The sequence below is a fragment of the Babylonia areolata genome, chromosome 4 (assembly GCF_041734735.1).
Source record: "Babylonia areolata isolate BAREFJ2019XMU chromosome 4, ASM4173473v1, whole genome shotgun sequence".
Classification (NCBI taxonomy): Eukaryota; Metazoa; Mollusca; class Gastropoda; order Neogastropoda; family Buccinidae; genus Babylonia; species Babylonia areolata.
Window position 1 is genome coordinate 18,103,736 of NC_134879.1, and position 5,000 is coordinate 18,108,735.

A 5,000-nucleotide genomic window follows, 5' to 3' on the forward strand; every position below is an offset into this window, starting at 1 on the left:
TTGGTCCTTCCGTTGCGATTTTTTTTTCTTTTCTTTTTTTCTTTTCAAATTGGGTGGGTGGGTGGGAGCGTCCTGTGGGGGGGGGGGGATTTATATTGGCAATTAAGAAAGTGGCCATTTAGAGCGTGAATCATATCCGGGTAACACAAACTGAAATCCACTTTGTGCTCTCAAACATCACAACAATCACGAAGCGGCATTGATGAAATGGGATGCAAAGCAGACCCTCGCCATTTATCATTGTCCCTTGAACGAAGAAAAGAAAAAAAAGAAAAAAAAAGGAAAAAAAAGAAAAGAAAAAGACACTGATAATAATTGGAATAAGAATGATGGATTTCCATTCTTCTGTCACATCTGTCAATCTGCCTTCCACTTGTTTGCCGGTCCAAATGTCCCTTCCGTTAGCGAACGTTGAATCGATCTTTTCATGTGTCCATTAGTCCGTCTGTTCGTCCGCATGCATGGCCTGGAGGGGTGGAGGGGGGAGCGGGGGTGGGGGGGGGGGGGGGGTGAGGGGGGGGAGGAGAAGAAGCGAAAACAAACAAGAACAACAGACAAAAATTCTTCCTATATAATTTGCACAATATATTGTTTTATATAATTTTGTCTCTGCTTGTTTGGGATTTTTTTTCTCTTTTTCGCTCTTTTAAAAGGTGTCAAAGCAGCAACAACAACTTTGTGTAGAGGAGACTGAGTATTTCAACTTGGACATGACAGTAGGTTTTGTTTGTTCGGAGTCTTGGACAAATGACCTCCAGACATAATTATGGGTCTGATGTCCAGGACTGATCGTCAGCGCTTCTGTTGAATACACGGCTGTAATCCCGCGATAAACGATTCTTTTATTAAAACGAGCTCTCTTCCACGCACATCAGTGATTAGCCCAGCTGTAGCGGAGCGGTTTCCCAGTGGTAGAATGCCCGACTAGGAGGTAAGGCGAGGGAGTGTCCCCCGAGTTCGATTCCCCAACAGGGGACTGGGATTTTCGCTTCCCCCTCTTCGAGACTTTGGGTGGTGGACTGGGTGTTGGTCCTTCGGGGATGATGAACCGAGGTCCCGCGAATGCGGCTTGCAGTTTAGTGCACGTGAAAGAACCCGCAGGTGGCAACAAAAGAAAGAGCCCCGACATAACTTTGGTATTGAGAAAAAATGATTCGCTTTGATAATGAAACGAGTATACGTTCAGATAGGAAATCGGAACAACTCCAACAAAAGGTGACACGGCTGTGTGGTGACGCACAGTCCCCAGGAAATGCAGCCCGAATTTCTCACAGAGCGAACTATTAGGACTTCTTCTTCTTCTTCGTTCGTGGGCTGCAACCCCCACGTTCACTCGTATGCACACGAGTGGGCTTTTACGTGTATGACCGTTTTTACCCCGCCATGTAGGCAGCCATACTCCACTTTCGGGGGTGTGCATGCTGGGTATGTTCTTGTTTCCATAACCCACCGAACGCTGACATGGATTACAGGATCTTTAACGTGCGTATTTGATCTTCTGCTTGCATATACCCACGAAGGGGGTTCAGGCACTAGCAGGTCTGCACATGTATTGACCTGGGAGATCGTAAAAATCTCCACCCTTTACCCACCAGGCGCCGTCACTGTGATTCGAACCCGGGACCCTCAGATTGAAAGTCCAACGCTTTAACCACTCGGCTATTGCGCCCGTCGAACTATTAGGACAAAAAATGTGAGATAAAACTGTACAATACAATACAATGCAATGCAACACAACACAACACAATACAACCAGCCTGCATATGAACATGAAGTTTTTGAGCTGCTAGTTTCCTTGTCGACCTGGTACGTTCTTCTTTAATGTAAGTGTCTTCTGTAAACAAGATTTAAAAATAATTAGAAAAAAATCTCCAACTGCAGGAAAACAGCGAACTGGTACGCTCTCTCTTTTTTCAGATATTAGATCCAGATATATTTGAAAGATTGGTTCAATGATACTTAACTTTTAGCTGATGCTTTCCTTTTCTTTCTTTTTTAAACATTAGACCCATATATATTTGAAAGATTTTTTAAACAGTACTTAACTATAAGCTGAAGCTTTCTTTTTTTAAAAATATGAGATCCAGATATATTTGAAAGATTGAATAAAACGATACTTAACTATAAGCTGAAGCTTTCTTTTTTTAAAATATTAGATCTAGATATATTTGAAAGATTGAATAAAAGGATACTTAACTTTAAGCTGAAGATCTAGATATATTTGAAAGATTGAATAAAACGATACTTAACTATAAGTTGAAGCTTTCTTTTTTTAATATTAGATCTAGATATATTTGAAAGATTGAATAAAACGATACTTAACTATAAGTTGAAGCTTTCTTTTTTTAATATTAGATCTAGATATATTTGAAAGACTGATTTAAACGATACTTAACCATAGGCTGAAGTTTGATTGTACGTCTTCCCAAAGGAAGGGCTCCTCGTGCTTTCAGTGTGCGCGCATGCTGTCTTGGTCAGTCTAAGAGAAAAAAAAACCCTCTTGAATACCGTTTGCATCAGATAACTGCGTGCTGTCTCGTGGCGGCGTGGAGGAGTTCATGGGGTACCACTTCACTGGCAGGGTGTATGTCTTTCCTGCTGATTGGTTTGTTCACTGACAACCCGAGAAAACCGTCACAGTCGGTCGGGTATACGTGTACACGGCGCGGTTTGATCTGCATGGTTTGATTTCTCTGGTGATCACTTAATCAATGCAGAATTATTCGATCTGTCTGGTGGTGGTCACTTATTCATTGCAGTATCAGTTGTTTGATAGCCGAGTGTTTTAATGGGCGATTCGTGTCTGACGGTCGATAAGCCGGGTCCCTTTTTGGCAGGATAAGAGTCTGCTGATGTGTCAATATAGTTTTCCTTGTAAAATACGCGTCAGTGAGTTGTGCATGGTTGGGGGTGCGGGCGGGGGGAGGGGGGGGGGGGGAGGGAGGAGGGGTAATCACAGCCGTATCTTGTGTCCCAGTGTCGCGGAACATTCCCAGTTTCAGCTGGTTCTGTTGCGAGTGCCTTGAGCTGTGACTGTCTGTCGCCCCCCCCCCCTCCCTTATCCTCCCCCGCCTCCCACCCCACTACCCGCCTCGCCTCAATCTTCTCTATTTCTGTCTCTGTTCCGCATACCACCCTCTCTATTTTTCTCTCCCTTACATATTATACACACATACAAACAAACGCACGCACATAGACGCACATTCAAGCACTCGTACACCCATGCATGCACATACAAGCGCGCGTGCATGCAAAACAAAACAAAAAACAATGGTGATTTGGCCCAATATTCACATCCTCCATTGAAAGCAGATGTCACCGAGGCTCGAGTCCTAAGCTGGACACAGAGCCATCTCGCCAGACCATTTCTCCTCATTGTTCACGTGCTCTGCACTCTGCACAAAAGAGCCTGTCTGGTTGAGAATAGACCGAACAGCCCGCATTCCATTAAACACTGAATCGTGGAAATTGCACTTCGGACAGTGGATCTGACAGGAGAAATATATTGTTTGTGTGCACGTACGGCCGTGTGTGTTCAATGTCTTTGGAAAGGTTTGGGGTGGCAGGGGTTGGAAGAGTGGCGGGGGAGGGGGGGGGGGGGCACGCATGTGTGTGTGTGTGTGTGTGTGTGAGCGAGTTAGTGTACGTGCGTGCGTGCGTGTGCGTGTGTGTGTGTGGCGGGGTGGAAGAGTGGGGCGCATGCGTGTGTGAATAATTATGATGTGTGCGTGTATGTATACGTGTATATGTGTGTGTGTGAGAGAGTGAATGTGTGTGAGAGTATTTGTGTGTGTGTGTGTGTGTGTGTGTGTGTGTGTGTGTGTTCACCTTCTCATCTTCTCACTTCACTCGCATAATGAAGATGAAAAGCAACTGAAATAACTACAAACTCGTCATTGTTCAATCAAAGCCTGAATGTGGCCCGCACACACACACACACGCACACACACACGATCCAACTGTTGTTAGAAAATGTGACCAAAAGGGGAAGTGCATGACTTTGGCAAACCAGATTTTTTTTTTAAATTATCATTTTTTATTGTGAGACATGATCGTTGTTTTCCGTTGTTTCAAGACATCTGTTTGCTTTATTTTATTTTTTTTACTGATCGTTTTCTGAAGGGAAACAAAAAAGAAAAAAGAAAAAAAAAAAAAAAGAAAGAAAGAAATAAAAGAAACCTTGGGTCAAAGCCACTTTAACTCACTCAGTACGGCCAGTCCTCTCTTCTCCTCTACACAGACCCCTCGGATGTCCAGTGGGTGTCTGAATGACCCAACCTTTAGCTTCCGTCGTCAGAATTGTGGTATTCTTTGTCAACATTCACCTCTTCAGTATAAGAGCCTTCCGCTTGCAATATTTTGATGATGGTAATTGGGGTGAAACGCTGTTGACGTCGTCCCTTTCGCCGTTCGTATGGAGAGAGTTAAAAGCTGTGACCCTCACTTGTTCTATCTTTGTGTGTGTCCGTCTCTCTGTCCATTACTTTCTGTCTGTCTTCTGACTCCAACTTTCTTTTCCTCCCTCTCTCGGCTTTTACTTTAATCAGCTATCCATGTCTGTCTTTGTCTGTCTGTCTTTCTGTCTGTCTTTCTCTCTGTTTCTCTCTGTTTGTCTCTTTCTCTCTCACTCTCCCACCCTCTGTCCAGTCTCGCTCTCGTTCTCACCCTTACTCTCTCTCTCTCTCTCTCTCTCTCTTCCAGAATATATTTGTTAATGATATAAGGATGTTGCTTTCGTGAATTGTAATCGTGTTAACATCATGTTTTTTATGTTTATTTGCTATAAAGTTTGTCACACACACACCCATTACACCCCCCACCACCACCACCCATAGAATTCTTGTGTTTTATCGTGGTTGATTTTTTTTCACGTTACGCTTTTCCTCCCTCACTCTCCCTTTTTTTTTTCTTTGTATTTTCTTTCCCCTTCTCTTTTGTTTCTGAGGGCAGGATGTGTTTAAAAAAAAGAAAAGAAAAATAAAAGCTGTACAAGCTTATCC